Here is a 25,513-nt window from a genome sequence, read left to right as displayed (position 1 = left end):
AGAAAGAAATATTGAACTGTGAAGAATCACAATACGCATGAACAGAATTAAGGAAATTTAGTAACTTAACTAACTGTAGTTCCAATTGGCTGGGAGGCAACATTAAAAGCTCATTAGGATGTAATTCGCCAGTTTACGTTTTATCTTGGCTGGGCACTGTCCAATCAAATAGCCAAGCCTGGGTTAATCTTCCTTCTGCTCCAGGGGCAGGACAGCCACCTCTAAGGACTCCTAAGGACCTTCAGACCTTTTGGAACTCACCAGGTCACCCACCAGTCCCAGATAATGTGATCATAATGTATTTGTTTGCCTAATACCAGGAAAGAAAGCATATACAAAAAGTGAAAGTGATCAGGGGCCCTGGCAAAAAGCCTACCTCATTGAGATCATCCATAATCCATGTGGGGAGCAGCAATAAGGTCAGTGATGCTCTAGCAGGGAAGGGCTTCTCCCCCTGGAATCACATGAGGCCCATCTGGGAAGCTGGAGCCAAGAGAGTCCCAACTGGATGTGGTCTTCTCTTTTAAAGCTATGCTGAGGCCTTAAGGCTTAGGTCTTCTTCATCATCTCACATTGCAAAACCCCCAAGTCTCATTGTGGTCACCTGGAACAGGGAATGACAACCAGGCAAGAATTAGGTTTTCTTTGTCTGCCTTGTCTCTCCCTACTTCACATCTACCTGTCTAGCTATTGTCATGTAGCCCCTTACTGTTGACAAAATGCTTTACATGGACCATCCTGTTTAATCCTCCTGTTGGGAGTTAGGTACTACACTTATTGTTATCCCCATTTTATGGATGAGGAAACTGAAGCACAAAGAAGTTCACATGACTAATTATGAATCAGAACCTGGACTAGAAACCTGCTCCTCTAATTTCAAGTCCTGTGCTTTCTCTATAATGCCCAGCATCCTCTGCTGAGCCAGAGTCAGAAAAAAATCTGGGTTCTAGTAAACACATTTGAGGGACCTTCAGGAAGTGAAGACCTTCCTTCCTTCCTTCTTTCCTTCCTTCCTCTTTCCTCCCTTCCTCCTTTCCTTCCTTCTTCCCTTTCTCCCTTCCCTTCCTTCCTTCCTTCCTTCCTTCCTTCCTTCCTTCCTTCCTTCCTCCCTCCCACCCTCCCTCCCTCCCTAAAATACAAGAAAGTTAAAAAGAATGAAGACTGGTGGAATGCATACCCCATTTACCCTCTTCAACAGATTAAACAAGAGCTGTTCATTCCTTTACTCATTCAACAAACGTTTATTGAACACCTATTAAGTGCCAGGCTCTGCATTAGATCCCATGGGGATACAAAGTGACAGAAAACTCAGTTCCTGCTCTCAAGGAACTTACAGTCTAGAAGTCAAAAGTGACTTGCTGTGAGATCTGCCAGAGATGGGTAGTTTTAGAAGGAAAAAAGTGATCCTTGGAGTTCTTATTTGCATGTCAATACACAGAATGCTCTTCCAGCTCAGCCATTTATTAGGCTTGCAGTTATATGAGCTCTAGTGAGCAAACTGAAAGATCTGGGTTGCCTTTCTATGCTCTGATTCATTTGCTTAACGTTATCCATTTAAACAGGCCATCATCATCCACCTTACACGAGCAACGTTATATAATAAAGAGGTCTAATACACAAAGAGGAGACCTTCAGGCTTGGAAATGTGTACGCTGTGGTTTTTTTTAGCTTTGTTTTGTTTCATGCATAAGTATAAGGCGACCGGACTGGTCTGACAAAGAATAATTTGTGCTGTCCAGCGTGAGCCAGGGACAGAAATGGATGGATAGGAGCGTCGGCCAAGGATGCTGGGCATATTTGACTACCCAGAGGCCCCTGGCCCTTCCTTCCCTTCCCCCACAACACCCTCCTTCTCCCCCTTCTAGTTAATCCCTTTCTCCCTCCCTGACAGAGCTCTGCTTCAGTAGGGCCAAACCTTTGGTTTGTCTGACTCTGGAGTTCTTTAGAATTTCTAATAAATATTCTTGTCTGTATATAGACTGAGAAATAGATGGCCTTTCTTTGGAAGTGAAACCAATGAAGGGAAAGACAGCACATCTAGGAGTGATTTATAAATACAGTAAAACATGTGAATTACACAGAATAAAACTAGAAATAAATTGGTGAATATTTTTAAAATGCATTACTTGCAATCTCCTGGGCTCAGAAGTATTAATAGAAAATTTTCCCCTCTCATTCAATAGGTATTTTGTATACAAACTTTCTTTGAGAAGAAAAAAAAGGAAGTTCCCTTTCTTATGGGACATAATACCATGCAAATAATAAGAACTTGAAGGTTAGCATTAACTGCTTTTTATCCGCACCACAACCCTGTATGGTAGATATATCAGGTATTGGTTATCTCCAATGCATCCTATATATGACATTTGTACATAGTTGTTTATGTGTTGTTTCCCCCATTAGATTGTGAATTCCAAAGGAAGGACTATCTTTTGCCTTTCTTTGTATTCCCAGCACTTAGCACTATTAAACACATAATGAATTCTTAATAAATGCTTTTTGACTATTATTGTACCTATTTTGTTGATTAAGAAACAGACTCAGTGCCCAAGGTCACATGACTGATAAGTATATAAGGCAGGATTCAAACTTGGGTTGTCCTGACTTTTAAGTTCAGTGCTCCGTCTGTCATACTACACTACCCCGAGAAAAGATTTTAATTTATGAAACATTATTTCCATGCTACCTAAAAACAGAAGTCAGTGATAGGTTTAAAGTATGTCCCACTAACTGGCTTTCAAATTTCAGCAAGTAAGAAAAACATAAACATAATCCTTATGGTCACTTCCTGCCAAATGATTAAAATAATTAATAAGGAATATTAGTTTTAAAAATAATTATGAAAAAACCACAAAATTTAATGGCATCATTTATTAAGGGTTTGTACTTGTTTCATATGAGACTCACTCAATATTATTCATTTGGCACTTTGTTTTAAAATTTGTTCTCTCTTGTTTTTCGACAAGGAGAAAGTCACCCACCATGGCATGACACAGAACTGCAAAATCCTAGAGGTTGTCTGGTCCAATTAGAACCTGGACAAGAATCCTGTTCTCTGGAACACACTGGACATGTTGTCGTCCAGCTTTTGAAAACATCTACAGAGTGGAAACTCATCATTTCCCAAAGCAGCCCGTTGCACTTAGGGTATCGGTGGGAAGGTTCTCCTTGCATCAAGCCTCAATTTGTCTGCAGTTTCCACTCATCACTACTAGTTGTATCCTCCGGGGCAAGCTGAACAAGCCTAATTCTTCTTCTCATCAGAATCCTTCAAATACTTGAAGTCACCTGTAACAAGGTACACATTTCATCTCCCTCCCTTCTTCGTAGAGTTGGGGGACCATGAAGTGTGGAATGGCACATGCCCTGTTGGGCAGGGTTGAGGAGTTTAGTGTTGCAGAATTGCTTTTTTTTCTTCCTCTTTGTTATGAGCAATGACTTGCTGGATAGTGGAGTAGTGAGGGATCTATTTGGATCTATATGAAAACAAAAGACTGATAAAAATAAGATAAAAATTTCAAGAGAGAATTGCATTGAAAAAGAAAGAATTAGTGACCATTTTAAACAGTAATTTTCTTAATAGTAGGCTCAGCCATTCACCAAGTATATTATAATGAAGATACCTTTGAGTGTACTGGCTAACTAAATGTCTGCTAAGGTCCCTTCTGACTCTCAAATGCTGCAATTCTGTGATTCTAGGTGGGAAAATCAGCTAGTCCTCAAAGAGCAACATTAGATCTACTTTATGATAGAAAAATAGTTGGATAGTATATGATTTAAAGAAAAACACAGGAGAGGTGAGGGAGGCAGAGAGAAAATTAGAAACTCAAAATTTTAAAAAAATGAATGTTAAAATTTGTCTTTACATGTAATTGGAAAAAATAAAATACTCTTTTAAAAATGAATATTAACATTTTTAATTTACATGTAATTAAGGAAAAATTAAATTAAAAAAAGAAAGAAAAACACACCTCTTCTTTTTCTTTTATGTATCCAGTACTGGCTTAGGGAAAAATATGGGAAATCTAATTACATGAAAACTTAAGCCTTTGTGCTGAAAGGAAACTTAAAAATCATTTAATTCAAACCCCTCGTTGTATAGATAAGGACATGGATGGCTAAAGGAGTATAATAATTTGCCTCACAAGTGACCTGGGAAGGCTAGGAATTGAATTCTGACTCTTTCTACTTGAGTTGGACTACTTTCGTCTGGTTACACCATCATGCCTCAGCTGTTTTCTGACTCTGTTCCTAGAGGTCCTTCTCCCTTTGGTAAGCTCTCCTTATAGCCTCCATTTTGGGAAAGATCCCCAGACTAGCATACCTGGTTCTATGGACTACACCACCATGCCTCAGCAAACTCTGACTCTCCCCACTGGGAGTCTTCTTCTTTCTTTGATGAGTTATTGGAAATTTCAGGGGAATTTTGGGAAAGGACCCCAGACCAGCCATCCCTCATTCTCCAGACTAAGCCACCATGCCCTCCCCAGGTCCCTTGCTCTACCTTTTTATGTATTGTCTCTCCTCCCCCCATTAGAATGTAAGCTCCTTGAGGACTGTCTTTTTTGCTTGTATTTGTATTCCTGGTGCTTAGGACAGTGCTTGGCACAAACTGCTTGTTGATTGACTGATTCTCCATTATGAGCCTCTTAGAAATCGAGGTCAAGGTGGAGAGAGAGCCATACCGGAGCATTTTATGAGAATGGGGGAGGAGAGAGGTCTTTCAACAGAAACTTCTTTAAAATAAATAAAATAAAAAATTTAAATAAAAATAAAAATAAAAGCCTCTTTAAAAAAAGATGCATGGTTTCCCTTGGTTTGATCTGTACCAAAGAAAAAGAAAAGTCATAACAGCAAAAAGCTGAGCCCTTGAGTTGTGAAATGAGGCCTCAAGTTATTTGCCATGAAAATGTGCATTGGTCCACATGTGCCACGCCTAAATAAAAAATCAGAGATTCCTGGTGAAAAATTGCTGGTGGATACATAGAGAATCCGCCTAACGTGTTCAAGCTGCTTTGAATTCTACTGTCTTAGAGCCTAAGTGCACTAGAAACAACCCGGGGATAGCATTTTGGAGGCAAATTGAATTTCCTTCCCCCTGGACTAAGCAGGCTTCATTTCCGCTAGCTCTGCTGCCTGTTTTAGCTTCTCATCTACAGGGGCCATGTGTGTTTGTCCCAGGACCTGAAATAAATATATTGTGAACAAGCATGTAATGTCAGCCTACTGAAAGCTAATATATTTGTCTTTAAATTCCACTTTGAGATTGTGTCCATCATGTATGTACAGACCCAAGGTAGAAGGCTTAAAAGTGCCCCAGGAAGGACTTTACAAAGGTTCTGCAAATGTCATTTACAATGAATCTGAAATGAGAAGCCAAGCTCAAACACAATTCCCCGAGCACCGAGCACTGTCTGGGGCTTTTACTGCTTGGATCACAGGGCCCCAAACAAAGGGAAGGTTGGAAGCCAGCGGCCCCATTCTAAGCTAGAGCCATAAAAAACACTGGGGACACATAGCGTCACTTAACATATTTGGTGCTTAGACCCAGGCTTCTAACTCAATGGCTGCCACCAGGTGAATGGCGCTGTTTGTTAGCAATTAAGCAAAAAATTGAGGGAGAGGGAGGAAACAAGCATTTATTAAGTGTTTACTATATGCCAGGCATGGTGCTAACTGCTTTTGTAAATATCATCTCATTGGATTCTCACAACAGACCTGCAAGGTAGGTGCTATTTCTATTCTCCCCATTTTACAGTTGAGGACAGTGAGGCAGGTAGAGGTTAAGTGACGTGCATAGAGTCACACTCATCAGTTCTTCCTGACTCTGGGCCTAGTGCTCTGCCCACTGTGAATACCTGTGAGAAACAGCATGTGATTCTACCACCTGTGCCTTTTCTTTCTTTCGGCAATTGGGGTTAAGTGACTTGTCCAGAGTCACACAGCTAGTAAGTGTCTGAGGCTAGATTTGAACTCACGTCCTCCTGACTCCACGGCTGGTGCTCTATCCACTGTGCCACCTGGCACCTGTTTATATTGTAACATTGGGGAAACTTCTAAATAAGATCTGAGATCGTTCAAAAGGTGTGGCCTAATTATCCACCAAGGAAATACTAAATGGATGGAGAATGACTGCCCCTTGTCTCTCTATGCTATAGAGTTGAATGGAGAACTCATAGGGCTTAATCTATCAATACAAAGATCTTGGACCAATGTTGCGAGTAAATAGTGACCTTTGCCCAGAATCAAACAAGAGGATAGCAGAGTGGGTTGTCTGTGGAATGTTGCAGAGTTCTTTTCTAAAGTTCTTAGCACAATGCCTGGCACATAGTAGGTGCTTAATAAATGCTTGTTCCCTTCCCTTTAATGACCGTACACTCTTCCTTGAAACAAAGGCCCATCTTTTTGATACCAACATTCTGGTGATTTTGTGTGACTGTGTGTCATGATGCAAGAATTGAGGTTCACCCAAAGATCAGAAGAAAGGTGAATGGTGGGCCACAGCAGGCGACATCGCTTTCCAAACCTGAAGTTGTGCAGAGCTAACGTAAAGGATTGTTGTTGTTTGTCCTCCATATTTGAAGAAGACCAATGACATCACAAGGTGATGTCTTGACTTGCAAGTGAATTAGATTTAAGTGAGGCAGAGTTGCATAAAGTCATCAGCCACATTCTCTCTTCCAGAGTCATCAAAGTCCATTGGCAAGACAAGAGTCAAGATGACTGGTACCTTCCATATCTTACTAAGCTCTAAGCACTCCACGCTACCTGCTTCAGCCGCCTTCATGGCCCTTGGAACAAATTGTTCTCATCCACCCATTCTGCTGGGGGATGGCTCACGCTTGGGGTAGGTACCCCACTAACTCACTGACAGGTTCAGTGGCCTGTTGGGTGGTTTAGCCCATCTGCTGAAGTGGTGTGGCTACAGCTCCTTAGAGTCACAGGTGAGAGCTGGGTGAAGGTGGACACCAATGGTGGATGAGTAGCCAATGGGCTTGGCAAGCCATCACACTGTAGGTGCTAGTCCTCCCTGAACACTCCTACACCCCACTGAATAAATGAATGAATGACCGTGAGAAATGTACAACAGGAAAAAAGATAGGCCAGTCACAAAGTGAGAGCAAGGATGTGTGTGTGATGGACAGCCCAGGTGCTTCATCGCTATCTACACAATGTGATAAGAATACCAAGAAGGCCCCCAGTATGTTAGTGGTGAACTGATGGTTGGATAAGGACAAGAATCAGGGAGGAAGGCAGGCCTGCAGGGTTGCATTCTGTGCCAAAGGAGATAAGGTTCACACTGATGAGATCATAACAGATCTTCACCCTTAGAGTGGTGATGAATATAAAATACCAAAAAGCCAAAGTCTTTGGGTCATCGAAGTGATCACTAGTGAAAATAAAGATCTTGACTGAAGATCATATAATCTGAGGGCAGCAAAGGAAATTGAAAAGTCAATTAGTCAAGCCCCCTGCCTCATGACAGGCTATCAAGGAATGGGCCTTTAAATAAATGGGGCTAAGAATTCACCATTTCGAGTTCAACTGCCATGTGATAGAGAGAATCATGGCGTGGCATAGTGGATAGAAAAGAGGCCACAAAGACCTGGGTTCAAGTCTTGACTCTGATGCATATTGACTGTGTGACCCTGGGGGAGTCATTTAATTTCTCAGGCAATTCTGAAAGGCTATAAAGTTGCAGAGAAGATGCCAACCAGTATTGGAGGAGGGAGTTTCCTGATCCAGAAAGTTCCTTATATCAATGCAATCACAGGTCCAGTCTCTATCCCTATAATTGCTAAGTATTTCCTTATAATACCAAGGAAGTGATAATTACTTAGAAAGGCTCTGACTAGGAACTGAAAAGTAGGAAAAATAGCAAAGAATTGAGCGCATAGGAGGCACTTACTGAGTGGACGATGATTTAAAAAAAAATGTGTAGGCTTAGTTCTGCTTTTTAAAAAAAAAGAAAAGAAAAGAAAATCACTAAATTAAGCAGTGCCCTGTCATATAAGCCAGGTAAAAGTTATTGTTATTGGAGAAATCATGATTCTTCTAATTTTCAATGTCACTGCTTGAGTCGGTCAGAGGACTATGACGTTCTTTAGGGGATCTTAGAGCCAAGAAGCCTTCAGAGACACTGCACTTAATTCTTCCCATTGAAATCAATCTTAACATTCTTCAGTATTTCCATATTTGGAACAGAATGAAGTTGGAAGGAGCCTTCCCACCCAGTCATTCTTCCAGATGCATATTCTGGCATCAGAATGAGAATTCATAACCATGTCCAGTATGAGTTTAAACCAGACTGTAATTAAGTCTAACCCACAGGAGGATGATTTGGTGAGTTATGAGGATGGAGAAGGACAATTAATGTTTCTAGACGGTACTATGAATTTTCTTTTACCTTCTTCCCTTCGTCTTCTTCCTTTCTTTCTCATCTTTTCCTTTCTTTTCTCCACCTTACTTTCCTTCTCTTCCTTCCATAGGAATGTGTGTCTGCACATGTGCATGTCTGCATGTGTGTGTGTGTATGTGTATATGTATATATATATACATATACACACACATACTCTTTTATATTTCACACACACTTGTGTATATATACTTTTATATTTACATATAGTATATAACATATATGTATATATGTGTATGAGTGTGTGTGTATATATACATATGTATATAATACATATGTATCTATATACATATATACACTTTTATATCTATACTTTTAAAAGCCAGTGGGTGGGAGAAACCAGTGAAAATCATGTAGCCACTATCTGTGTGACCCAGAACAAGTCACATTGTCTCTCTTAGACTCAGTTTTCTCATCTACAAAGATGAGGGGGCTGGGCATTCAATCAACAAACATTTATTAAACCCAACATGCAATTCGTTGTGCTGGGCATTGGGGAATATGCAAAAATCAATCAAAAAGCATTTGTTAAGTACTAATTGTGTGTTAGGCACTGTGCTAGGTTCTTGGGATATAAAGAAAAAATTATAATAGTTCTTTCCCTCAAGGAGCTTATAAGTAATTGGAGGCAAAGGATGTACATGTACAAATAAAGATATATGTATGTATATATGTATGTATGTGGGGGCGCACACAAATACACATACACATGCAGCATCCCAAAAGTGTTAATGCCGCTTAAAGCTGTTAAATCTAAAGCTGTTTTAAACTATTAAAGCTTAAAACTGTTGTAAAACTTTTGGGACACCCCATGTATACATTTAAATTTATGTGTGTGTGTGTGTGTGTGTGTATAATATGGGTATATGTAAATACAAGGTATTGGGGGTGGGACAGAGAGGCAGTAACAATTAGAGAGATGAGGAAAAGTCTTATGGAGGGGACAGCATTTGAACAGAACTTTAAAGGAAGCTAAAGATTATGAGGCAGGGGTGAGGAAGGAGTATACTCAAGGCATGAGGACAGTCTACTCAAAGACATAGAGGTGGAGACTGAAGTCACGTATTAGGAACAGAAAGTAAGCTAGTTTGGCAAAGACCAGTGACCGAAAGAGAAGAATGTGTTAAAAGCCTATAAAAGTAAGTTGGAGCCAGGTTATGAAAAGCTTTTAACACCAAACAGAAATATATCTTAGAGGCAATAGGAAACCTCTGTAGGTTTTTGAGAAGGTTGAGTGGTATAGTTAGACTTGGGCTTTTAGGAATACCACTTTGGAAGCTGTGTGGAGGATGGATTGGAGAGTGGGGGGATCAGTGTGGGAAACCGATTCATGCAGTAGTCAAGGTGAGCAGTGATGTGGACCCGATCCAGGTTGGTGGCTATATGAGTAAAGAGAAGGGAATGAACACATGAGATCTTATGGAGGTAGAATCAATAAGACATGCAAACTGATTAAGTATGGGTAGAGACACTGAACAATTAAGGATGACTTGAAGACTGTGATCTTCAGTGGATGGAAAAATGGTGATGCCCTTGACATATAGGAAAGTTAATAAATAAACATGGTCCCTGCCCCCTCAAAGGGTTTGCAATTTAATAAGATATGGCTATGCCACAAAGGGAGTGTTGGTCCTATCTCATAACACCGTGGAGACTTATAGGGTCCCATTTTAAGGGGCAGAATTGTCCTGCAGTATCTAATTCCAGGCAGTTATGAGTACTGTTGTCACTGGGGTCTGCTATCTGTTGTTGTGGTATTGTTTTTCAGTTGTGTTTGACTCTTTGTGACCCCATTTGGGATTTTCTTGGCAAAGCTATTGGAATGGTTTGCCATTTCCTTCTCTAGTTCATTTTACAGATTAGGAAACTGAGGCAAACAGGGTTAAATGTCTTGTCCAGGGTCACATAGCTAGTAAGTATCTGAGACCAGATTTGAACTCAGAAAGATGACTCCAGAGCCAGCACTCTATCCACTGTACCACTTAGCTGACCCCCTGCCATCTGTATCGCACTTTGAACAGTGTATGCATTCATGGTATAGCTATACTTGTGACAGTCAATTAGCATTTATTAAGCACCTACTATATGCCAGGGTATGTTCTAAAGACTGGGGATACAAAGAAAGACCCCCCTAGAACAGTCCCTTCTTTCCAGGAATTCACAGTCTAATGAAAAAGACAATACACAAACTATGTATAGGTGAGATATATACAAGATAATATGAGAGGCAGTTTCAGAGAGAAGACAGTAACATTAGGGAGAACATTTTGGATAATATTCATAGGAAAGACATTAGCAAGCTTTAGAATCTCCAGAGAAGGCCAACTAGAATGGTTTGATGACAGTACCATAAGAGGAGAAGAAGAAACTGGGGGATAGTTAGCCTGGAGAAGGGAAGGTTTAGGGAATATGATAACTGCCAAGTGTTGGAAGGATTGTCATGTGAAGAAAGAATCATTTTGCTTGGCCCCATCGGGGAATGCTAGAAGTGGGTGAAAGTTACAGAGGGGTAGATTTCAACCTGAGGTAAAGGTACCATCCTGATATGGAATGGGCTGCCTTGGGAAGCATGAATGACCACTTGTAGATAGGACACATTCTTGTTCAGACCCCAGATTGCCTGGATTGTCTCTGAGGTCCCACCTAATTGATATTTTGTGGTTCTGTGACAAGGTGATCTCTAAGGTTCCTTCCAACTCTAGCATTCTATGATTCTGCTCCTTCCTGCCTAACAGCAGTCCTCCATTGGATAGTACCAGTCATGAGAAAGGTGCTCCATTGAGATGTCCTTCTTCTGCTTTTGCCTCTGCTCCTGATCTCCTCTGGGGATTTAGGAAATCACTTTGGCTTCCTTATCTTTAAACAAAGTTCATACTACTTATCCCTACTCTCTTACATGTTTTATGGGAGATAACTAAAAACATGGAGCTTGGTGCTCCATTGCTGTAGAATCCCCTCTATGGCCTTCTCAATAAGTGGTTTCAACCATCTTGTCTTGGCTGGATGACCTCAAATGAGTGGGAATCCTTTACTTCCCTAGTGGCCCATTCCATTTTAGAATAGCTCAAATTGTTGGCAAGTTTTTTCTAATAAAGGACGTAAATTTGATTCCTTGCAACGTGTGTCTGTTATCTCCTGGTTCATCCCTTTAGGGGCAAGGTAATTGATAGGTGCCTTCTGGGTGACCAAACCTGACAAAGTATGAGTTGATGCTTCCCTAAATTATAGACTCTTTGGGGGCAGGCTAGGAATATCTGATTTATCCTTGTATCTCTTCCCAGTACCTAGGACAGTGTGTTGAACACAGAATGTGCTTAATAAATGTTTATTGCAGGAATAAATAGTGTCTTATTAGCCTTTCCCTCTATGGACGGGTTCCATTTTCAGTGGCATGACGTGTCCTGCAGTATCTGACTCCAGGCAGTTATGAGCATTGTTCTCATGGGGATCTGCTGTCTCCGCATGACCCTACACAGCAGCGTATGCAAAATCTGGGGCAACAGGTAATGCTGTGCTTACAGATACATTCCTGTTTCTGATGTGGGACTGGATTCTTAACTGAAATGTAAAACCTGTCTAGTGGAATGTCCCGGCTCCCAAGCTTCCTCAAATGAAATGTGTGGTCTCTCCATACACTGGGATTTTCCTCATCCTGTGTTAGTCAGAAGTGTACCTGAATAAGCTCAAATAGACTTTAAAGGCCAAGGCCAGCTGGCCATGGGAATCTTAGGTTTTCACCTTTTCTTTGGAAATGATTGCAAGGGGATCTTAGGGAGGAAATTCCCTGTTAGCATTTACTATTTGAATACCTGCCCTTGGGAGTAAGTGGTAATATTGTATTAGTAGCTTGCTGATTTGGTTAGCTCTTGCTATTTTTTACAGAATCTCAGAGTTGAAAGAGTCTTTAGGGGTTACCCAATGCAGGAATCCACTTTATAATATCTACAACACAGGGCCATCCAGTTTCTTCTCAAATACCTCTAGTGACAGGAAGCTCACTACCTACCAAGGCAGCCTATTTAATTTTCAGGAAGGAAATTATTTCTTTTACTGGGCTAAAATCTGCCCCACTCCTATGATTTTCACGCATTTATTCTAGTTCTGTCCTTCAGAGCAACACCAATTAAGCTGAATCCATTGTCTGTATTCTAGTACTTCAGATATTGTTTGATTCACTGGCACTACAGAGGTAAACCCTGTGGGTAAGGCATGGGCTTAGAAAACCACATATTATCTAAGTTTTGTTATATTTTTGTCTTGCTAAATACTTTCCAAATACATTTTAGTTTAGTTTGGGCCAAACATGGGAGTATTTGCCACCTCTGTCCTGTAACACACTGCCTCTCAAAGACTGAACACAGACCAATATGACATCAACAATAAGACAGGAAAAAAATAATGAATTATGACTTTGTCCACATAGCTATTCTTGAGGGCCATTGCTTATTTGCTCAATTAAGGCTCTAAGTTTTTTATTAACATTGTTAATCTGAGAAGATGTTGACTGTTCTAAGAGCTTTGGTATGAAACCCAAAGGGCAGCCATGTGGCACAGTGGATAGAGCTCTGGGCCTGGAGTCAGGAAGACCTAAGTTCAGGTCCAGCCTTAGTCACTTACTTGCTGTGTGACCCTGGGCACGTCACTTACCCTGTTTGTCTCAGTTTCTTCATCTGTAAAATGATCTGGAGAAGAAAATGGCAAACCATTCCAGTATCTCTGCCAAGAAAACCCCAAATGAGGTCACAAAGAGTCATACATGACTGAAAAACAACTGAACAGCGACATGAAATCCAAGACCTAATCTGCAAAAAACAACCCCAAACAAACAAAAAGCCCATGGATTTACTCACAGTCACCAATATCAAGTCCCAATATCTTCCTTAAACAAAGAGACATTTTGCTTTGGGAATAGTTGTATAAATCACAATATAATTATGAATTAGCTTGTGTTTTTGGAAGCTTTGATCTTTGGTTTTGATGGTTCAGACACATATTTGCTTAGAGTCAATATGCCAGTTTAAATGAAACAGCATTGATTAAGCCCTCAGTCTGTGCAAGTTTCCAGGGGCTTATACATTATGGAACATCATTTGTTTCAGGTATTGTGCATAGTTGGTCTATTTATAATACACCAGTAGATCTGTTCAGAGTATGGGGAAAGAACCTGAATCACGGTGTACTTCCCTACAAGACTGGCCAGGTGTTTATCCTCTCCACTCTCCTTTGAACAGTGGATTCAGAGAATAGGCCTCTGGAAGCTGGTCTCCTGGGAAGAGCCAATAACTGGCCTGTCCTGGGAACAGGGTCAGATGACAAACCAATCTGGGACCGCCCTTGATTTGAGATGGCGTTTTCAAGGCACGAGCTTTCTTTAAGCCTGATTGGGCTAAGGCAGGGCCCCCCTCACCTAGGTGATGCGAAGTGCTTGCTGTCTCCTTCTTGTTTGAACTCCCTAGCTGACTGATGGGGAAGGGAATTGATGCAGTCATTTAGATGCGATGGACCGGGCTCACAGGCCGACGACTGTGCTGAGTAAGCATCCCGGCCCCAGGGCTGCGGTGATTGGGACTTTTGATTTTTCTCAGGTTCTGTTGCCCAGCTGCTACTCAGATGTGCTGTGTCATTTCTGAAAGCTTAGGGACTAAGCAGATTTACCGAAAAGCAATAGTGAACTGAGAGGAAAATGAAAATACACTTGATTAAAGGCACTTAGAAAACCCTCTATTTTATACTTGTTTTTATTAGTCTCATAGGGGTTTCCATCATCTGCTGTGAATAATATCCCCTCCAGCAACAGATAGGACTCTAGACCAGGGCCTAAGGCTTAGAAAGCCTTCCTCTTAGAGGAAGCTACATTTTTGAAAGTGTCATTTAGAAATGCTATTAGGGTACAAAAATATTACTAAAAAAATTCAAGCCCAAGTAATGGCCTTAAAAAGGACCTTTCTAAGCTGAATCTCTACTGCAGGATATACTAAAGAGAGGGAGAAAAGAGAAAGTCCCCATTTGAGGCAATCTACTCACATAGAATTGAGCCTCTTATCAGTAAGCAGAGCATTTATTGAGTACCTTTCTACCTATTGAGTAGGCTTACATGTTAGCTTTTACCTTCTCCCAGGAAAAAAAGGTGCCGGCAGTCTGTGGATTTGTTTTGCTTATTTGTCACGAGGGAAGGCATCTGTTTGGAGGAGGAAGGCAGGTAGAATTAGAAAGAAGCAATAAAGATACAAAAAAAAAAGAAATAAAAAGAATACTAATAAAGCAAAAAAACCACACAGAAGAAAATAAAGAAAAAATGGTTCATAAGGGATTGCAAACGAACAAGGAAATTGTTACTACTTAAAAAATAATAATAAACTGTGCCTAATGGAAGTTCATGCTTTCGTTTTATGTTCTTTATATATTGGAATGTTTGTGTTTGTTGATAATTAAATTCATAATAAAAACAAAATTTAATCAGAAAAAAGAAAAGGGATCTGTTTTTTCTTTTTTAATCTAGAAATACTCCATTTATAAATTATTTCCACTATGTTAGTACTATCAATTCCCACTTATTTAGAACAGGGGATACCTTAGTTTGTTGACTAGCCTGGTTAAAGAATGATGATCGCAATAGCTCCCATTTATATAGTACTTTAAGGTATGCATAGAGCTTTAGAAATATGATATCATTTTATCCTCAACACCCAGGAAGGTATGCACAATTATTGTCCCCATTTAATGGATGAAGAAACTAAGGCAAACTAAAGTGGCTTGTCTGTGATCACACAGCCAGTAAGAGATGGAGAGCAGATCTGAACTCCTGACTCCAGATCCAGTGCTCTCCCCACTGGAATGTCTGTAATAGTGTATATTTCCCCTCTTCCCTTCCACCAAAGTCCTGCTTGCATGTCTTCTTATACAGGGGTAACTCTATACACCCAGAGGCTCTACCAGCTAAGAACAAATTCTGTCAAGTTGTCTCCCCAACCCCCCCAAGGAGGAAGGGATTCAAGTACAGGCCCCAAGACAGAGTGCATGTTTATCATCTGAAGACCAGCATGGCAAAGCTGGGAGAAGCTCATCCCTAGGTTGGTTACCAGCATTACTAGGTTGGCTAACAATGATAGCAGAAGCAATCAGTCAAGAGTTTATATAGCACCTATATGGGCCAGACATGATCCTCAGCATCTAATATTTAGAGAGGCTGCAGCCAGTCAGTATAGGGAACCCTTCTGGCTGATGAAATTGCCAAACATCATTCAGAATCAGAAAACTTGTCAGCATTTTATGATGCTCCAAGATTGTCCGTATGAATAGCCATTTGCATTGTATGAGTGTTAGAGGGGTAGATGTAGAAAGCTGAAGAGTTAGGGCTGAATCTCTAAAATGACACAGTGGTATACTTGAAGGTATTATGTTGGAATCAATCCTAGGTATGGCTTGTTTGCTTATAATATCACTGTCAGAAATGGAGGGCAAAATGGGGGCAGGGGAGGAGGGAGACTGATTAGTAGAGATTGCTTATCACCTGGATTTCAGATAAAGGCTGGTTGACTGTATATACTGATTTCAAAGAGCTTTGATTCTAAGGGCATAAGTTAAAGAGCATGACCTAATGCAACCTTATGTAGCCATGTTCTGTTTTGTTGTTTACCCTTTGTTCTTAAAGAAGACCAGTGACATCATGGGGTGATGTCTTGAGTCGCCCGTGAACTGAAGTGAGGCAGAGTCGCACAAAGGCATCAGCCTCACCCTCTCTTTCAGAGTCATCTAAGTCCAATGGCATGACAAAAATCAAGACAACTGGCCATGGCCTAGGACACGCTGGATGACTTTGGTATCTTCAGTGTCTGACCAATCTCTAACTGCTCCACAGCGCCTGCTTCAGCCACTGTCATGGCTGTGGGAATAAATCATTCCAATGTGCCCAGCCCACCAGAGGAAGTCTTCACATGCTTGGAGCAGACATCTCCCCCTCACTCACTGACAAGTTTGAGGCCCGTTGGTTACCCTCAATCTGGTTTAGTCCGTCTGCCAGGACGATTTACTGAGCTGTGACTGCTGCGCTGCTACAGCTTCTTGGAGCCACAGGTGAGAGTCGGGTGCCAGGTGGATACCAAAGAGAGATGAACAGCCTGAAGAGGCCTTGGCAAGCCTCTCACACCACAGATGCTCGTCCTCCCTGACCACCCCACATTTCCTTATTCTGTTTGAGGACAGCAATGGAGACCACAGTTTCTCTATGACAAGGAGATTGATGTGAGGCCCAATCCAAATTCAAACTAAGGCCATGGAAACTCAGCTCTGCTAATTTCATCTATATAACATTTACTACGTGCCAGCCACTTTATATTATTATCTCATTTGATCTTTACAACAATCCGGGGGGTACTTATTATTATCCCAATTTTACAAATGAGGAAACGGAGACAAACAGAGGTTAAGTGAGTTGCCCAAGGTCACAGCTAGTTTGAATATGGGGTCAAATTTGAACTCAGGTCTTCCTGGCCCCCGGCCTATCAAAAACTCTATCTACTGTACCACCTAGCTACCTCACTGGTCACTTTCTCTGGTTTAGCTTCAGAGCTGGCATTTGGGGGCAAATTAAAGTAGCACTTTGGAAGAGGGTATCAAATCAAGAATGGTCCCACATTGGTCATTATCATCCAACCCTACTCCCATTGGGGTAATAGCTGCAAATATGTGCCCCCAAGAGAGACAGCTTGACAAAAATGCAGTAATGCTAGGAGAGAGGGTGACCCATTGCCCCTGCCTTCCTCAGCCTCTGGTGCCCTGTGATGTCTCTTTCTTTTTTCCTGCATCAACCATCCATCAACTCTCTATCAACCTTGGGAGAAGGGGTCAGACTGGCAAAGGACTGTAGGGCAGGAAGATCTCCAGACCATTCTAATAAGTAAGCACACCCTGTCCCCCACCAGGGAAGTGAACTTCTCCTATTGTTAATGCCTGGGAAAAGCCTTTTGTACCACCTTAGTAACAGCCCTGGTCAGTAAACCAGGGTGGTTTCTTAAAGAAAAAGACCTAGAAATAAGTTGCCACCAGAGACAGAGAAATGAAATTAGGGTTTGGAACCAAAAATAGAGGACAAAAGCTAGAAGAAGGCGTTATTTTAGGGGTTAATTAGCAAAGCTCCCCACATGACTATCCAGGAACTCTGTAGGCTTTCCTTTTGTTCTGCCTACACCCATGGATTCATTTGGAAAAAAAATGTTTTCATCACACTGGCCCGCTAACTATTCCCCATACACGGCAATCCATCTCCTCTCTCCAGCTGTTGGCCCTCCTAAAGTTATCCTTTCTTTTTATTGATTTTGGATTTACTTAGCAGCAGTAAGTGGTACATGCTGTACCATTCCCCATTTCCCCTTGTCTACCCGCCCTGTCCCTTAAAGACAGTGACTGCTCTGTTTTTGCCTACGTCTGTAAATTAAACCATTGTCGAACGAATGAGTTAAGTTCTTTTCGAGACGATGGTGGAACATTATTTGAGGTCTATAGCTGGGCTGAGGTCTGTGCCTCAAGACATAGAAAGAGATTTGATAGGAGCTCAACAGTCATGATCAGTCAGCACCAGGTGCATATTTAAGACAAAATAACCCTCCCCTCCATACCCACCTCTTGGATTACTGAAAACCCAATTCTGTATTTAATTTTGTATGTATTTATAGGTACACATGTTACCTCCTCTGATAATCTGTAAACTCCTTGAAGGCAGGAATTGCTTGTGTCCCAGGGCCCGGTGGCACACAGCCAGTGCTTAATATATGCTTTTTTAAGTGATTGAGCTGATTCAAATCAAAAGTTGTTCTGAGGCACCATGTATAGGAAAAAAAATCAGAAATAAAATGAAATGAATTCACATGATTTTTTGACTTCTATTGTGCTTAGGTATCAGGGGGTTCTGTAGGAAGTACAAGGGCAGAACGTGAAGTCTATTGTGTCCTATAATAACTATAGCAGGATGTGCTAAGGTATTGCAAGAGATGTAACTGAGGGTTTTATTGCTACTGTCACTTTCTTTCCCAACCTGAAAAACATTTTAAAGTTGATGTTTTATGTTCCAAAACAGTACATGGTAGTCTAGGCTTCTTTGGGGGCTTTTCCAATTCAACTACAGTTTAACTGCTGAAATGAAGATATAATGATACCTATTTTTCTAATGGTGACTTAAAAAAAAGCAAACAGACCTGTGATTTCACTGGTGTCAGGGACCTCCCAGTGAGGAATTTCTCCTGTACCAAAGCAGATGAGAAATTTCTCCAACTAGAGTCTGAGGGGTTGCCCCGGGGCATTGAGAGATGGAATGATGTGCTTGAGTAACTGATATTTATGTAGTGCTTTAGCATTTCAAAGTGCTTCGAACAAAAAAAGAGAAACTAACGAGGCATTTATATAGCACAAAGGACTGTATTTACCTCATTCTAAACTCAACTCTGTGATCATTATTATCCCCATTTTACAGATGAGAAAACTGTGGCTTGCCCAAGGTCATGTAGCTAATAAGGGACCGAGGTGGGATTTGAACCCAAGGTCTCCCTGACTGCAAGTCCAGCGCTCTGTCCATTGAGCCACTGAGCTCTCTGATCATCTCAGTTGTCTCCACATTATCTCATTTGATTCTCCTGAGAGCCCAATGGGACAAGTACAACAGGCATTCTTATCTCCATCTTATGGATAAGGTGACTAGAAGTCAGAGAAGTTAAATAAGTTACCCAGAGCTTACTAGGGTCCAAGGTGGGATTTAAACCCAGGTTTTCCTGACTCCAAGCCCAGCATTTCTGTCCAGTATGCAGAACTGTCTCTGATAGCACAGAGGAAACAATTACATGGTTTTGAAATGCATAGTATATAAATTATCATTGATACGTATTTACTGAGCTCCTGCTATGGGAAAACAAGAGATGGAGGGAAAGATCCAGATCCAGACTTGCAGGGCCCTTACAATGTAGCTAAGAATCAACTCCTAAGCGCTAAATTGGGTGATGCCCACTTTGATGGCAATTGTGCAGAAAAGGGGGGTGGGAGAATGTGGACCAGAGTGCTCAAGGAGGTCTTCTGGAGAGAGATCGGACTTACCTGGATTCCTGAAAGATGGGTAGGATTTGGAGAATCAAAGGAAAGATGAAGGGACATCCCAGGCAAGGATAACAGCATAAACAAAAGTAAGGTGAAGTACTCATAGGTACGGCACATTCAGGGAATGGTGGGGAAAGAGCCCTGTCAAGAACGGAAGGTACATTCTGGGCCTAGGGACTAGAACCGTGATTTCATGGGTGTTGGAAAACTCCCGCATAAATAAACTCTCTCTGCCAAAGAAGGTAGATACCTTCCTGCCTGACTTACTTCCTCCTTCCTTTCTCTTCCTTCCTTCCTTCCTTCCTTCCTTCCTTCCTTCCTTCCTTCCTTCCTTCCTTCCTTCCTTCCTTCCTTCCTTCCTTCCTTCCTTCCTTTCTCTCTCTCTCTCTCTCTCTTCTTCCTTCCTTCCTTCCTTCCTTCCTTCCTTCCTTCCTTCCTTCCTTCCTTCCTTCCTTCCTTTCTCTTATACTCTCAGGCAGCTGCCTAGAGCACTTAAAGCTTAAATGACTTGCCCAGGGTCACACAGCTAGTATGTGTCTGCAGCAGGACTTGAACCTGAGTCTTCCTAGTTTCAAGGCAAGCTCTCGGTACCTGCTATGCCATGTGACTCTAGTATGCTGGGGAAAAGTTGAAAAAAAGATTGGATAAAAGAAGGTAAAGTCAGATCCTGGAAGACTTTAAGCAATTTTGAGGCCACACTCTGATCCAATCACATAAAGTAGTGAATGACTAAAGAAAGCTCAAGAAGGTATCTAAATTATGTAGAAAAGAAATGAGAAAAGAAATGGAAAACTCGGATTCTTTCTGACATAGAACACCCAGTAGGACAATGCCAAGTCCAATTTAGACTCCTTACATGATATCATGTGGCCAGCCCAACACTATGTAGAGGTATGGAAAGAACTCTCCTGGTACCTCAGATAAGGAAAATTGATCTGAAACAGTAATTATTATTTTTATAACTATAATTAACCTACCTAACTGCACTGTCATATCATGGTTTTGGAAATAAGTAGCCATGTCATTGGGCATTTTGAGAACCTTTTCCCTCTTTAAATACCTTGCTGTCCAGAGAACAAAAGCAAAGACCTGAAGAACAAAGTCAATCTAGTGTTCGGGCCAATGACTTTTTAAAAACTTGACATTTGATATGTAAATTCAGCTCTGCCATTTTAGGAAAAATGTAAATTAAAAAAAATAAATCTTTCTTTTCTTAGCTCACTAGTTAGTGTATGGATGTGTGACTGGGGCCATCTGCCCCCTATTTTTTTGTTTGTTTCATGGATTTCTTTGACAGTCTGGTGAAGTATATAGACACCTTCTAAGAATAATATATTCTTTAAAATTCATGATTGAATAAAATACTAAATTTTGGTTAGAGATTAGTGAAAATCATATATAACCTATTATCAGATTGCTTGCTTTCTCCATGAGGGAGGTGGGGAAGGAGGGAGAAAATTTGCAACTCAAAAAAATTTTAAAAATGAATGTTGAAAAATGTTTTTAGATTAATTAGGGAAAAATAAAATACTAAATAAATACATTTTAAAAAGAAGTGAAAATGAAGATATATTTTACCATCCAATTTATTAGAGCCTCTGAAATCTAGTGGTGGACCCAAGGTTAAGGACCCCTGCATTACTGGGTGTGGTGGTAAACAATTCTGTTCCATGATACTGGGGCTAGTGGATTTCTTGAGTTCAAGAGTTCTCAGATGCAGGAGGACTAGAGTCCTTTGGGTGTCCACACTAAGTCTGGCACCAATGTGGTGAACCCTTAGAAGTGGGAGGTTCACTAGGCTGTGCAGGGGCAAACTGTCTCAAGTCAGAAACAGAGAAGGAGTGGCTGTGGGTGACCTGGTTAAGATAGGAAGACCCAGTCTTTTCTTTTTCTTTTGCTAAGCAATGGGGTTAAGTGACAGGGTCACACAGCTAGTAAGTGTCAGGTGTCTGCGGCCAGATTTAAACACAGGTCCTCCTGACTCCAAGGCCGGAGCTCTATCCATTATGCCACCTAGCTGCCCCAGAAGACTTTAAAAAAAGGAAAAAAAAAGGAACCCCTACTTTAGACAAACAATTAGAAAAACATATTCAATGACCACAAGTCTTTTTCTCTGCAGACGGATTCCTATGAAATGTTGAAAAATCTCCCAGAAGAGTCCATTTATACAAAGTATCCCCATATCAGACAAGCTTGTATGGGTAAAGGATTTTTTTTTTTTTGCTTTTTGGTGAGACAATTGGGGTTAAGTGACTTGCCCAGGATCACACAGCTAGTAATTGTCAAGTATCTGAGGCTGGATTTGAACTCAGGTCCTCCTGACTCCAAGGCTGGAGCTGTATCCACTGTGCCACCTAGCTGCCCCCAAAGGATTTTGTTAATGGCAAAAAGAACAGCTTCCTTTGCTGAAAGAGTAAACGCTGGCAGAGAGAATTTTTCTCCAAGATGAAAAAATAAATGACAACAAAAAATAAGAATTTTCCAGGGAAATTCTGAAGGGCAGGCAGGCCTGCCCCTGGAAGGACGGGAGCATCCTTAATCTCTGGAAAGCAGTCAACACTGTTTCCATTCACTGTGACTTCACCGTCCACCTGCCTTGTAACTGGAGAGCACCAGGGCACTGCTTGTTCTGGTGGATTTTTTCTTGACTCTTGGACCTGCCAGGAATGCAACTTTAGAAGGGAGCCAGCCTGGGTGAGATGTGGGAGGCTGAAACACTTAACAGCTGCTTCAAAGGAAGAGAACACATTTTAATGTCTCGGGGCCATTCCCATAGAGGTAGGTTTTTGTGGGAGGTTTTTTTTTGTCTTCTTTCTCCCCTTTAATCTTTCAGAAAAGACGCATAAAGGGGCCCTCTAAGCTCCTGTTTGGAAATCAAGTGGATGAGTCTTTAACAGTTATCATTTAGTAAATCCTCAAGGCAGAACTCTGGCCCTGGGCTATGGACATCTCTGGGTAAAAATTTTAAAAAAAGTGGCCTCTTTGTCTTGTCTTATAGGGCTTGGTTCTATGGTGACCAGAATTCTACACTTCAGAATTCCATACAACCCACAAGAATTCCCTCAGCCCACTACCACTTCTTCTCCTTGCTCCATCCCTTTTTCTGACATGAAGTCCAGATGGCCCTAGGCAAAACGTCCAAGTGGACAAAGTTGATTTTGGTGTATCACTCTACCCACCACACTTTGGAGGGTCCCCCTGTCCACCATCCCCTTTGGAGACTCTACACTGGATGGACTCCTGGGTTTCTTCTTGGTCTAGAAACGAGCCTAGATGCTTCCTCCTCTAGCTGTCAACACCAGATACCCCATCAGTCTCAGCCTGCTCTCTCCCATCTGTGATCCAGACTTATTGCTGTCCTAGTACAACCCCACCCCATCCCTGGAAACTTACCATTTGCCAAGAGTGATGGTGCATGCTTATAGCCCTAGCTTTGGGGGAAGCTGAAGTCCAGAAGGAATATAATGCGTCCCCGGGAGTCACCAGCAGGGGTTGGGAACTAGCCCAGGTTGGAAACAAAGCAAGTCAAAGCTTCTGTGCTCATCATCAGTGGGACCACCCATGAATGGCTGCACATACAGCCTGGACAAGATAAGGAGAGAGAAAAAAAGAGAGAAACAAAAAAGAAAGAGAGGAAGGAAGGAAGGAAGGAAGGAAGGAAGGAAGGAAGGAAGGAAGGAAGGAAGGAAGAGGAAGAAAAGAGAAAGAAAGAAAGAAAGAAAGAAAGAAAGAAAGAAAGAAAGAAAGAAAGAAAGAAAGAAAGAAAGAAAGAAAGAAAGAAAGAAGGAGAAAGAAAGGAAGAAGGGAAGAAAGGAAGGAAGGAAGGAAGGAAGAAACTTATCCATCTGCATATCATTCCTCCCAGTGCCAGGTTCCCTTCTCTTTATTATAAGAAGTCAACTAATCTGATACATTAATTCTTCTATGCTAATGGAAACATGGGTTTCTCTATTCCGACCATGGTTTTCTAACCCAGGGGAATGGCTGGAAGGCTGGAAATTAGAAGTTTGTAGTGGCTGACAAATCTAGAGTAATCATAGGTAGATACCTAGATCTATAATCTAGAGATGGAAGGGACCTCCAAAGCCATCTAATCCAACCCCCTTGTTTTACAGTTGAATAAGCTACTAACTATATAAAGAGGAAATGCCATTACTTCAATTAAAAAAAAAACCCTCAAAAATCCTCCATTATTAAATGCTTGCTGTCTGCAGAGTACTGTGCTAGGTGTTGAGGGAGAGATAACATTTAGAAAGATTCAGTTCTGGCCTTCCTTAAGGGTCTTCCAGCATCTTCAAATCATATCATGTGGGTAGATTAGACTGTAAGCTCCTTGAGGGCAGGGACTGACTTTTACTTTTCTTTGTATTCCAGCACTTAACAAGGTGCCTGGAACATAGTAGGCACTTAGTAAATACTTATTGACTGGCTGACTGAATAGTTATCTATTTTGCTTGTGTGGAGAGCCAGAATATCTCTTGTCTACACTGGTCAATTTAGGAGTTCTGTTTAAAAAGAACAGATTATTTGAGAAGTTATCTGCATGGGTTCATGAGCTCTCCTTGTGCTTCCCCCCTCCCCCAAAGGTAGAGGGTTTACTTTGGCTGCAACTGGTAAGGCCCAGCCTCTGGGGCATCCTAGAAGTGTTCTGCTTTTGGAACTGGATACAAAGGCAGTGTAGACATATGCTTTGCTAATAGCAATGTTGGCAGTCCGTGCTGCTGGGAGTGCTATCAGCATGGGATGTCTGTAACTAGCACATCTCGTACGGTGCGGCAGAGCTGGCTGATAGGAGCTTCCAACTTCAGTAATGATTTCCTGCTGAGAGAGTGACAGGGTTCCAGCAGAAAAAAATGCTGCCTGCACCTGGGATCGGTTGAATTATGGGGATTTTAAGAAATGACTGAGGCGTGTACTTTCTGATCACCCAATCTGACACACAGTGAATGTCGAGATACTCGTTCCTCTCACCTCCCTTTCTCATTTGAGTAACTGGGGAAAAGAAAGTATATCCACCCCACAAGGGATGAATGTGTTGGTAACTAGGGGAGGCTGAAGATCTTTTTTTTAGGAAAGAGGAGTGGCAAACGGAGAGAAGAGGACTTGGGAAGTTTTTTGCTCTCTTCTGGTTGGGGAAGAGATTGGGTGGGTGAGGGTAGCCCTAAAAAATAAAAGGATTCTGGAGAGACTTGCCAGGCTAATCTGAAAAGCAAGTCAGCCATGCCCTAGGGCTTCTTCAGCTGTGGTCTGTAAACCTGGAAAAGCTTTGATCACTGTATTTTAATCTAATTGGTTTCCTTTGAAATCCTATGTATTTTAATGTATGAATTTAAAAATATTCTTAAAGGGGGTCCATAGGCTTCACCAGACTACAAAGGGGATCCACGACACAAAAAAAGATCACATTCCTCTGCTGTGAGGAAGGAGAGGCAGAAGGAGGGATGGAGGGAGAAAGAGAGACAAGGAGGGAGAGAGAAAAAAAGAGAGGAAAGAAGAGATAGAAGAAGAAAAGAGGAGAGGAAATAAAAGGAGAGGGGAGGAGAAGACAGGAGAGGAAGGTCATGGAGGAAATTCTCATTTAGGTATGGATTGGATTCCTAGGTCCCTTTCCAGCTCCAAGACTGTGATTTCTGACTTGTAGGAGGTATTTCTGCCAAAGGGACCTCCATATTTGGTCCTTTAAGTGACCCTGGGGATTAACGTACATCCTCAAGACTAATGGTTGCTCATTCTGGGATTTCCATTTTGTTGTTCCATTAAATAAAACTTTTCTTATGTAATATTATAGTGCTGTATGCTTGCAAATGGGGAACCGACTTCAACATACCATGGCTACTATGTATCTTTTCCCCCAGATTTCTTGGAAGGAGGTCTGCGAGTCAAGAGAAGGAGGAAATCTCTCCGATTGGGGGCCCCTTCTGCCAGGAGAAAGTCTCTGGCACAAGGCTTCTGTCTCCACTGCTATGTCTACAGGTGACCTTTTTCTCTCTCCAAAATGTAGGTTCACAATTCGTGCTT

The 25,513-nt window shown here is 41.5% G+C and overlaps 1 long non-coding RNA gene across 3 annotated transcripts in view; it reads left to right on the top strand.

Annotated features, from left to right (window-relative positions):
- The window catches only part of LOC110211261 (uncharacterized), a 92,638-nt gene extending 88,670 nt beyond the window's left edge, over positions 1-3,968 (top strand). For 2 of the 3 annotated variants that reach the window (XR_002325331.2, XR_002325330.2), the window contains 2 exons: positions 2,184-2,275; positions 2,967-3,968. This is a non-coding gene — a long non-coding RNA (uncharacterized LOC110211261). The remainder of the gene's footprint in view (positions 1-2,183; positions 2,276-2,966) is intronic. The other variant, XR_013485800.1, reaches the window with a different exon arrangement.
- The last annotated feature ends 21,545 nt before the right edge of the window (positions 3,969-25,513 follow it).

The sequence above is a fragment of the Phascolarctos cinereus genome, unplaced genomic scaffold (genome assembly GCF_003287225.1).
Source record: "Phascolarctos cinereus isolate Bilbo 61053 unplaced genomic scaffold, phaCin_HiC Scaffold_1;HRSCAF=81, whole genome shotgun sequence".
Classification (NCBI taxonomy): domain Eukaryota; kingdom Metazoa; phylum Chordata; class Mammalia; order Diprotodontia; family Phascolarctidae; genus Phascolarctos; species Phascolarctos cinereus.
Note: the sequence above shows the minus strand (reverse complement) of the source record. Positions and strands in the feature narration are given on the sequence as shown.